Source organism: Triticum urartu, chromosome 3A (genome assembly GCF_056163025.1).
Source record: "Triticum urartu cultivar PI428250 chromosome 3A, HENAU_Tu73, whole genome shotgun sequence".
NCBI classification, from domain to species: domain Eukaryota; kingdom Viridiplantae; phylum Streptophyta; class Magnoliopsida; order Poales; family Poaceae; genus Triticum; species Triticum urartu.
Genome location: NC_141875.1, coordinates 263,021,192 through 263,033,245, shown reverse-complemented (window position 1 = coordinate 263,033,245; position 12,054 = coordinate 263,021,192).

The following is a 12,054-nucleotide window of genomic DNA, read 5'->3' as shown; positions in this document are numbered from 1 at the left end:
TAATCTGGATCTAAGGCAAATTTTACAGTAGCAAAAACTTGTTTAAGTTGGTTAAACGGATAGAGGGTTTCGAGATGAAACTCCAGGCGCTTGAATCGCCTGATTTCGATAAACGAGTGAAAAGTTATACTAAAAAGAAAATCGGATCACGAATCACAATCAGAAAAATTGCGGATTTAATCCGAGAAAAAGAAAAAAAACGAACGTTCGTTAGAACGAACGAACGGACGAACACTCGCTATTTAAATAAATCGGAAAAGCGATCTATTAAAAAAACGAAACTAATAAAACCGACGGAAAAACCGGACGGTTTTTCGAAAAAAATAAAATAATAATAAAATAAACCAGCGCGGATACCGAGGCGCACCTCCGGCGGCGTGAGGCGGCGGCGGCGTCGGCGGCGGCGGGGCGGCGCTGGCTAGGGTTCGGGGGCGTGGGCTAAGGCTGGCTGGGCTCCCCCCCCCCCCGGCTTATAAAGCCTAGCGGGCCGGGAGTCCGGGTCGGACACGGCCCCTAGGTCAGTTTTTTTAATAATTACGTACGGAAGAAAAATAAAAAGAAATACTAAACGGACTCCAAAAATCCCGAAATAAATTTTCTCGGGCTTCTAAAATCAAGCCGCACAAGGTGAACATTTATTTGGAGCCTAAATTAAATTTTGAAAAACGCACATTTTTCCTAAATTCAAATAAAATAATGAAAAACTCATAAATAAAATCTTATTTGATTTTATTATTAAATACTAAATATTTCTTTATTTTGGGAAAGTCATTTTATTCCCTCTCTCATATTTTTGTAATAGAAATAATTGACGATAAAATAACAAAATCAAGTGATCCTATTCTCAAAATTTGAGAAAACTCAAATATGAAAATAACGAAATCCCCAACTCTCTCTGTGGGTCCTTGAGTTGCGTAGAATTTCTAGGATCTACCAAAATGCAAAATTAAAATATGATATGCATAGATGATCTAATGTATAACATTCCAAATTGAAAATTTGGGATGTTACAAACCTACCCCCCTTAAGATGAATCTCGCCCTCGAGATTCGGGTTGGCTAGAAAATATGTGAGGGTGGTCCTTGAGCAAATCTTCCTCTCGTTCCTAGGTGGCTTCGTCCTCCGTGTGGTGGCTCCACTGAACTTTGCAAAACTTGATAACCTTGCTGCGAGTGACTCGGCTGGCAAACTCGGGAATCTTAATTGGTTTCTCCTCGTAGGTCAAATCGTTATCCAACTGAATAGTTTCCAATGGCACTATATCTCTCAAAGGTATGTCAGCCATCTCCGCGTGATACTTCTTCAACTGAGAAACGTGAAACACATCATGAACTCCTGACAATCCTTCGGGCAATTCCAACTTGTAGGCCACTTCTCCCATATGCTCCAAAACTCGATATGGTCCTACAAATCGTGGCGCTAACTTTCCTTTAACTCCAAAACGCTTTGTTCCTCGAAGTGGAGATACTCGAAGATAAGCTCTATCTCCGACTTCATAAACTGTCTCCTTGCGTTTAGAATCTGCATAACTCTTCTGTCTGGACTGAGCTACCTTGAGCCTATCGCGAATCAACTTCACCTTCTGTTCAGACTCTTTAATCAAGTCAGGTCCAAACAACTGGCGGTCTCCAACTTCGTCCCATGACAACGGTGTCCTACACCTCCTTCCATGCAATGCTTCGAAAGGGGCCATCTTCAAACTAGTTTGGTAACTGTTGTTGTAAGAGAACTCTGCATATGGAAAATTGTCGTCCCAACTAGATCCGTAATCTAGCGCACAAGCTCTCAGCATATCCTCCAAAAGCTGATTGACTCTCTCGGTCTGTCCATCTGTCTGTGGATGAAAAGATGTACTGAATTCTAGCCTGGTACCCAAAGTTTCATGCAACTGCTTCCAGAACTTTGAGGTAAACTGGGTTCCTCTATCTAATACGATACTCCTCGGAACTCCATGCAGACATACGATCCTGGTCATGTATATCTTTGCCAACTTTGCACTGGTGTAAGTGGTCTTTACTGGGATGAAATGAGCTACTTTCGTCAATCGATCAACTACAACCCAAATTGAGTCATAGCCTGAACGAGTCCTGGGTAATCCCGTGATAAAATCTATGCCTAACTTATCCCACTTCCATTCGGGTATCGGCAATGGTTGTAACAATCCCGCTGGCTTCTGATGCTCTGCCCTTACTCTCTGACACACATCACAGACTGCTGCATACTTCGCAATATCTTTCTTCATTCCGGTCCACCAGAAAGTATCCTTCAAATCCAAATACATCTTGGTATTTCCTGGGTGAATCGAATATGGTGAATCATGTGCCTCTTGCAGTATCAACTTCCTGATCTCTGGGTCATTGGGCACGTAAACACGGTCTTCAAACCATAGGGTGTCGTGCTCATCCTCACGAAATCCTTTAGCCTTTCCTTTGCTCAGTTTCTCCTTTATAGAGGCAATCTCCTTGTCAGTCTTCTAGGCTTCTCTGATTCTATCCATCAAAGTTGATTGAATCTCCAATGCTGCTACATAGCCTCTCGGGACTATTTCCAAACATAGCTCACGAAGATTTTCTGCTAACTTCCTTGGTATTTCTCCCGTCATTAATGTATTGACTGGCTCTTACGGCTTAATGCGTCAGCTAGTACATTAGCCTTTCCGGAATGGTAATGCAATCTCATATCATAATCCTTGATGAGCTCCAACCATCTCCTTTGTCTGAGGTTTAACTCCTTCTGTGTGAAGATGTATTTCAAACTCTTATGATCCGTGTACACCTCACAATGATTTCCAATCAGAAAATGTCTCCAAGTTTTCAGTGCATGCACTATGGCTGCTGTCGTGGTTCTAACTCTGACAGTGATGTAGGGGGGTGTGTATGGAGAGGCTAGATCTTAGCTATGGAGGAGTTGTAAGCACACGAGGATTACGAGTTCAGGCCCTTCTCGGAGGAAGTAACAGCCCTACGTCTCGGTGCCCGGAGGCGGTCGATTGAATTATGTGTGTGTGGATAACAGGGGTGCGAACCCTCCATACTGAGGAGGGGGGTGGCTTATATAGAGTTCGCCGGCCCCCTCCTGCCCTCAGTAATGCAGGGTTTAAGGTACATTTAAGGTTGGGTGTTACTGGTAACGCCCCTAATAAAGTGCTATAATGACCATAAAGACTACTTAATAGCCGACCGTTTGCCTGTGGAGTGACTTTAGGTCTCCTGGCAGTCGAGTGGTTGGCTTCATGGTCGAGTGATAGCTTCTTGGTCGAGTGTCTTGAACCCGTCGAGTGGGATACCTTCAAGTCGATTGAAAGGTGACTTCTTCTAGGGATGTCCTAGGGTAGGGCCTTTCGGACAGGTCCGTTCCCCTACCCTAGGTTCATGGCTTCATCATTAGCCCCCGAATGGATCAAGGTTAGAGTGGGGAAAGAGTTGGAGATCTTTCCGACTGGTTCTTTGGGCCATGTGAGTGCCTCGTCTTGGGCCAACCGCCACGGATGACGTCATCAACCTCTTTCAGTCGCCTTGATCCATTCCAGGCCTTTCGTCGAGTGAATTTCTTTACTTGTGACATACCGAGTGTCGGCGCGAGCGGGGTCTTCCGTTTTGATAAGTTGTTCTGCTGCCCGTGGATGTCGCGGGATTCGGATTTCGGGAAGCGTGCGGGACGGGAGCGGCCGCAGTAATCGGAAGCGATAAAGCGGAAGCTCCTCGATCCCTGTGTCGCCTTTTTTTCCATGTACCGCGCGCGCGTCTGCTGCGGGATTTGACTGGATAGCTTGGGCCTACCAGTCAGCCACTCGGAAGCGGCCCTTTATAAGTTGCTGGCTCAGGGTTTCCAAACAGTGCGCTTCCTTCGGCTTTCTTCTTCTTCTCTCCCTCCGCAAGTTCCTCCACCACCTCCGCTCTCACCTTAGCGCCGCAAGCCCGCTCGAGATCTCGCCGGCGAAGATGGTGAAGGGCAAGACGTCTGCTCTGGAGCGCGCAAAGAAGGCGGCGGCGGGGGGGAAGGGGAAGAGGTCTGCACGGAGCGGATCTTCCTCCAGGACCGCCCTGCCCAAAGGTTGGATCCAGGGCGACTGGATGCTGTCGGTGCTCCGGCAGGAGGATCTCGACGACATGGTCGAGGGGGAGTCATTCCCCACGAAGCTGCGCGTCTCCCGGGGAGAGAGATCGAACCTCAACCCCGCGACGGTGAGTGCGTGCTCCTAGCCACCCACATCGACCGCGGGTTTTCTCTGCCGCCCCATCCATTTTTCCGGAGTTTCTTGAACTTCTTCGGAGCGCAGCTCCATCACTTCACTCCCAACTCCATCGTATACCTCGCCGCTTTCATTTCTATGTACGAGGCCTTCTTGGGTTGCCGCCCCCACTGGGGACTCTTCAAGCACATCTTTACCTGTCGCTCTCAATCGGTCAAGAAGGCCAAGTCGAGTGACGAGAGGACGCAGGTGATCCAGCTGTGCGGGGGCCTGGCGATCCAGACGAGGGGGAAGAGCTGTTTTCCTTCCATCACCTTCCCGGAGTCGGTCCGCAGTTTGCAGGCAACCTGGTTCTACTATCAAGACCAGGCGACCCCAGGGCAGTCGACTGGACTTCCTCCATTCTCTCTCGACCGAGCTGAAAAGCCTGCTTCTCTGAAAGTGTCGCCGGAGGAGAAGGCCCAAGTCAAAGTGTTGGCCGGTCGAGTGGTTGAGCTTGTCCGTGAGGGTGTGACTGGCATGGACCTGCTGGAGGTCTTCCTCCGGAGGCGTATCCAACCAATGTGGCTGTACGCGGGTCTTGACGACACCACTCGGGTCCACCCGGAGGAGGTCACCGACGAGATGCTGGAGGGGTGGCTGTCGAGCATCACGGGGAACAAAGACAACCCCAGAGGAGCCAGGAGGGTGGTTCCACTCGACAATTCGTATGAAGTGGACCAGGTATGTCTTTATGCTCCCGACTGAGGTCTTGCTTCCTTCATCGTTCTTCTTCGAGTTGGTCGATTGACTTTTGTCTTGTCTGTTGTTTTCCAGGCGACCACCGAGATGTACTCGACGCCCAACGGGGCACAGGAGCCAACCGAGGAAGGGGAGGCGAGCGGAGGCGAGAGCGGGGATGACCAAGGCGAGTGGGAGTCCGACGGTGAGGGAGAGGGAGGCGACGACGTCTTCTCCAGCGAAGAGGAGGAGGAGGAGGTTGAACCCCCCCGCCTGGAGGGGCAATCCAAGCTCACCCACGATCCAGCGCGGGAACGTGGCAAGGCGACTGCTCCTGTTGGGCAGTCGTCGAAACGCCCTCGGACCTCTTCTCCTCCGCCGACTGGGAAGGCTCCCAAGCACCCATGCGCGACGCCATCCAAGCCGCCCAAGGCTCTGCCTAAGATGAAGATAGTTGTTCCTACCATTTCCGGGTAATAGCAAAACTTGTTTTCCTTAGTCGACCATGGACAGATCCTTGGTCGATTCGTTGAGTCAACCGACTGACTCTCGAGATTTGCAGCGGTGCTACTTCTGAGGTCTCCGCCAGGGATGACGACCAAGAGATGGTGGATGCTGTTACCTCCAACCCTGGTACGATTACTGACGTTCTGCTTTGAGTTGACTGAACACTTGTTGCAACTCTGGTCGATTGAATGTTTTCCTTGTAGCTCCTCCTCACGTTACTGACCTCCCGGATGATGACGACAACGAACCACTGAGAGTGAGGAGGAACAAGAGGGCGTCGGCTGGCAAGACCCCACAATCCACTCCGGCGCCTGAGGCCGTAGCTCGGGACGATGGCGAACCCACTCGGACTTCTATGACTTTCGCCGTTCCTCTGACGAGTGTGCGGCCCTCGGCGTCGACTGCGGATCCGTCTTCGCTTTTTGCTGCGTACCCCGACCCTGAGGACCAAGCGGCTGCTGCAAAAGAGGCTGTACGCCAGGCGGGGATCATGATGGAACAAGTGAAAGTGGCTCGGGAGGCCTGCCAGGCGGCTTATGACGCGAGCTCGGCTCTTCAGAGCAACGTCCAGGTCAGTTGACTTCAACACTTGGTCTGTTACGATATGTTCTTTGAAGAATCTCTTTTCCGAAGATCTTTATGTTTGTACACCCACTGGGTGTGTCTGCCAATTCTTGGACGAGTGGGGGCACGCTAAGTGCACCCACTGGGTGTAGTCCCCGAGACTACTGTCGTCTTTCTGTTGAGTTGTTGTAGCTTTATTTCTTCACTCGGTCTGGTCAGGCCATGTCGAATGGAACGGTATCCGGTCGACTGCGGGCAGTCGACTTTTTTTTTACAGTGGGGGCACACTGAGTGCACCCACTGGGTGTAGTCCCCGAGACTACTGTTGAATGTTTGTTGCTTCGGCTGTAGTCTTAGAAACGCCATCATTGTCTCTTAGTTACTTGGAAGCAACTAATCTTGGACTCGACTTCGAGGGCCGGTCGAGTGGGATAGGAACCGGTGGGGGCACGCTAAGTGCACCCACTGGGTGTAGCCCCCGAGACTATGGTGGACTGCTGGCAGTCGACCGTAGTCTTAGTATTTATTGCCTTTGTTGTTTTTTTTACTGTAATGATAACTTCTCCCCTTTGATTTCAGAAATCTTGCGATCTTGGAGCCCGCTTGGCTGACTTGGAGAAGCAGCAGATTCAACTGAACCTTGATCTGGAGCTGGCCCGAACAGAGCTGCAAAAGGTCAGAGACGGCGCCGCAGGTAAGACGATTTTGTCGGCTGGTTGGTTTTTAGGCTTGAGTACCCTTCTGCTATCTCCGAATCAATCATCATTTCTTCGCAGAAAAACTGAACGAAGCTCTGGCGAAGAAGGATCAGGACTTGGCTGCTGCCCATAAGGAGGCTGATGACAAGACCGCTCTGGCCGTACAGAAGCTGGCTTCGGTCGACCAATTGGAAGGAGAGAATACCAAGATGAAGACCGCTCTGAATGAAGCCAATAGGGAGTGTTCACGTTGGAAGAAGGAGAACCTCACCCTAAACGAGAAGATGGAAGGCATCGCTCGCAGGAGGGACGACCTGGAGAGCTACTTGAGGAGCCTCGCCAAGAAGTTGTACATCAAGCTTGAAGGTGCACATTCAGTTCCGACTGGGTTTTTTTTCTTGTGTCGACTCGGTCTATGAAAATTGACTTATCCTTGGATCGTGTATGCAGAGCTTTGCCAGAACTTTGAAGAGGAAACTGGGCGGATTGAAACAGGTTTGGATCCAATCAACTCTCCCGTGAAAGATGAAGCTGCCATGAATCTGCTCAGACTGGAATCTCGCATTGACGGCGTCGTGGACTACTTGGCTCGACTGAAGGTTGCCATGTCGCGGATCGATCCGGCACTTTGGCCAGAGTCTACGCTCCAAAACGATCTCGAGTCTCTGATGACTCGACTTAACGGAATCCCTGACCGAGTGCAGGAGTGGAAGAAGTCTTCTGCTCGGTGTGGCGCTGATGTGGCTCTGTCTCTGGTCCGCGTCCATTGTAAGGAGGCGCGAGAAGAGAAGCCGGCCGCCATCCAAGTTGCCAATACCAGGAAGCACAACTTTCAGGACTTCATGGAGACCTTTATTGCTGCTGCCACCCGTATTGCAGACGGGATCGACTTGGACGAGTTCGTCGCCCCTTCCAGTCCTCCACCTGAGGAATGAAAAACTCTTACGCTTCACTTTAAATTTGCCTCGGAATGCCGAGTGGATTTTGTAACCGTTAAACTCCGTCGAGCTGAGGGCTCGAGTACTTTGGCCTGAGGTCTGGGACCTTTAGGTCTTATCTGAACTTTATTTATCGTTGAATATCTTCATGGATGATTCGTCGAGTGAAACTCGATCTTCACTCGAAATAACTTTTGTATTTGTGGTGTAGCTCCGAAGGAGAAGGTAGCAGTCGACTTGCACCTTGTCGTCTTTGCGGATTGGGTTGCTTCCCGTACTTAGGCGAGCACTGGGCTGCAGCTAAGCCCCCGAATGGGAGGTTTGCTCTCCACTCGGTAGGGTTTTTAAACACTTAGGCGAGCGTTTGGCTGCAGCTAAGCCCCCGAGTGGGAGGATTGCTCTCCACTCGGTAGGATTTTTTTTAAACTTAGGCGAGTGCTGACTGCAGCTAAGTCTCTTAGTGGGAGAACTTAGGTGAGTACTGGACTGCAGCTAAGCCCCCGAGTGGGAGGATTGCTCTCCACTCGGTAGGATTTTTCCAAACTTAGGCGAGTGCTGACTGCAGCTAAGTCTCTTAGTGGGAGAACTTAGGCGAGTACTGGACTGCAGCTAAGCCCCCGAGTGGGAGGATTGCTCTCCACTCGGTAGGATTTTTTCAAACTTAGGCGAGTGCTGACTGCAGCTAAGTCTCTTAGTGGGAGAACTTAGGCGAGTACTGGACTGCAGCTAAGCCCCCGAGTGGGAGGATTGCTCCCCACTCGGTAGGATTTTTTTTCAAACTTAGGCGAGTGCTGACTGCAGCTAAGTCTCTTAGTGGGAGAACTTAGGCGAGTACTGGACTGCAGCTAAGCCCCCGAGTGGGAGGATTGCTCCCCACTCGGTAGGATTTTTTTAAACTTAGGCGAGTGCTGACTGCAGCTAAGTCTCTTAGTGGGAGAACTTAGGCGAGTACTGGACTGCAGCTAAGCCCCCGAGTGGGAGGATTGCTCTCCACTTGGTAGGATTTTTTTTAAACTTAGGCGAGTACTGGACTGCAGCTAAGCCCCCGAGTGGGAGGTTTGCTCTCCACTCAGTAGGATTTTTTCAAACTTAGGCGAGTACTGGACTGCAGCTAAGCCCCCGAGTGGGAGGTTTGCTCTCCACTCGGTAGGATTTTTTCAAACTTAGGCGAGTACTGGACTGCAGCTAAGCCCCCGAGTGGGAGGTTTGCTCTCCACTCGGTAGGATTTTTTCAAACTTAGGCGAGTACTGGACTGCAGCTAAGCCCCCGAGTGGGAGGTTTGCTCTCCACTCGGTAGGATTTTTTCAAACTTAGGCGAAACGGATTCACAGCTAAGTCACCCACTGGGGGATTTCGTATGCAAACAAAAGTGACAGCAATTATTGGAACACTCTTGTCTTTGATAAAAAATGAACTGCAAATTTTTTTTCTTATTACATCTCGTCCAAGGGAGAGCTCAAGTGTAAAAGGGGCGGAGTAGTTCCGCATTCCAAGCTCGTGGCTCGTCGATCTGGCGATCAACATTGTAGAGGTGATACGCTCCATTGTGGAGGACTCTGGTGACGATGAAGGGGCCTTCCCAAGTAGGAGCAAGCTTGTGTGGTTTCTGTTGATCCACTCGGAGGACCAAATCTCCTTCTTGGAAGGCTCGACTCTTCACATTCCGGGCGTGGAATCGACACAAGTCTTGCTGATAAATGGTCGATCTGATCATGGCCATCTCCCTCTCTTCTTCTAGGAGGTCGACTGCGTCTTGCCGGGCTTGTTCTGCTTCATCTTCGGTGTAGAGTTCGACTCGGGGTGCATTGTGAAGAATATCACTCGGCAAAATTGCTTCGACTCCATAAACTAGAAAGAATGGAGTTCTTCCAGTCGACTGGTTGGGGGTGGTCCTCAATCCCCACAGAACTGACGGAAGCTCGTCGACCCAGGCACCTGCTGCGTGCTTGAGATCACGCATCAGTCGAGGCTTTAGTCCTTTGAGAATCAGACCATTTGCTCTCTCGGCTTGTCCATTCGACTGGGGATGGGCGACCGATGCGTAGTCGACTCGTGTGCCTTGAGAGGCGCAAAAAGCTCTGAACTCGTCTGAATCAAAGTTTGACCCATTGTCAGTGATGATGCTATGCGGGACTCCATATCTGAATGTTAGTCCTCTGACAAAACTAATAGCGGTGCAAGCATCAAGATTCTTGATGGGCTTAGCTTCAATCCATTTGGTAAACTTGTTGACCGCCACAAGCACATGAGTGAAACCGCTCCTGCCTGTTCTCAGTAGACCAACCATGTCTAGTCCCCAGACAGCAAAGGGCCAGACGAGTGGAATGGTCTTCAGGGCTGACGCAGGCTTGTGTGACATGTGGGAGTAGAACTGGCACCCTCCACACTTGTCGACTATCTCTTTTGCCATCTCATTTGCTCCTGGCTAGTAAAATCCCGCTCGGTATGCTTTAGCCACAATGGTCCGAGAGGACGCATGGTGACCACAGGTTCCCGAGTGGATATCATCAAGGATTATCCGACCCTCTTCTGGTGTTATGCACTTCTGACCGATTCCAGTCGCGCTTTCTCTATACAACTGTCCCTTTATGACTGTGAAGGCCCTGGATCGGCAGACGATCTGTCGAGCCTCTTCCTCGTCCTCTGGGAGTTCTTTCCTTAGGATATACGCGATGTACGGTATCGTCCAGTTGGGGGTGATTGCCAAGACTTCCATGATTAGGTCAACCACAGCAGGAACTTCGACTTCAGTCGGATCTGTGGCACTTTCGGCTGCGGGGCTTCTTCTGTAAAAGGATCTTCTTGGACTGACGGCGAGTGAATGTGTTCCAGGAACACGTTGCTGGGAATGGCTTCTCTCTTGGAGCCTATCTTTGCCAAATCGTCAGCTGCCTGATTTTTCAGTCGGGGGATGTGATGAAGTTCTAACCCCTCGAATTTCTTTTCTAGCTTTCTCACTGCATTGCAATAACCAGTCATAGCCGGACTTCTGACGTCCCACTCCTTCATCACCTGATTAACCACCAAATCTGAGTCGCCATAGACCATGAGGCAATGGACGCTGAGTGAAATGGCCATGCGCAACCCATATAAAAGTGCTTCATATTCTGCTTCATTATTGGAGGAATCGAAGTGAATCTGGAGAACGTATCTGAGCTTATCTCCTCGGGAGGAGACTAATACTACCCCAGCACCGGAACCATTCAGCATCTTAGATCCATCGAAGAACATGGTCCAGTGCTCCGAGTGAACTTGAGTCGGAAGTTGCTGTTCAATCCACTCGGCGATGAAATCTGCGATTGCTTGGGACTTGATAGCCTTCTTTGCTTCGAACTTGATATCTAAGGGAAGGAGTTCAATCGCCCACTTGGCCACTCGACCAGTTGCATCTCTGTTATGCAGAATCTCTGACAGCGGGGCGTCGCTGACGACTGTAATGGAGTGGCCAGAGAAGTAATGCGCAACCTTCTTCGTGGTCATATAAATCCCATATACAAGCTTCTGGTAATGAGGATATCTTTGTTTTGAAGGGGTCAAAACTTTAGACACATAATAGACTGGGCGCTGAACTCTGAAGGCCTTTCCTTCTTCTTCCCGCTCGACCGTAAGTACTGTGCTGACAACTTGTCTTGTGGCTACAATGTAAAGTAGCAGAGGCTCTTTGCTGATTGGGGCAGCAAGCACCGGCTGGGTGGAGAGCAGAGCTTTGAGCTCTACAAATGTTGCGTCAGCTTCTGGAGTCCACTCGAACTTGTCAAACTTCTTCATCAGTCGGTAAAGAGGCAACGCCTTTTCACCGAGACGAGAAATGAATCGACTTAGGGCGGCCAAGCAGCCTGTAAGCTTTTGGACATCGTGCACGCGTACGGGACGCTTCATCCGGAGTATGGTGCCAACCTTTTCAGGATTGGCATCGATCCCCCGTTCGGAAACGAGAAAACCGAGTAACTTTCCACCTGGAACTCCGAATGTGCACTATGATGGATTGAGCTTGATATCATACCTCCTGAGGTTGGCAAAGGTTTCAGCAAGGTCAGTCCGCAGGTCGGAACTTTTCCGTGACTTGACCACAATATCGTCCATGTATGCCTCCACATTCCGACTGATTTGAGTGAGTAAACATTTCTGAATCATTCTCATGAACGTGGCTCCGGCGTTCTTGAGGCCGAACAGCATGGTGACGTAACAGAAGCATCCGAATGGAGTGATGAAAGCTGTTTTGGTCTCGTCGGGTCCATACAGATGGATCTGATGGTACCCGGAATAGGCATCTAGAAAAGACAGTCTCTCGCACCCCGCAGTCGAGTCAACTATTTGGTCGATTCGAGGGAGAGGAAAATGATCTTTCGGGCAGGCCCGATTGATATGTTTGAAATCAATGCACATGCGAAGTGACTTGTCCTTCTTGGGGACCATGACGACATTGGCGAGCCA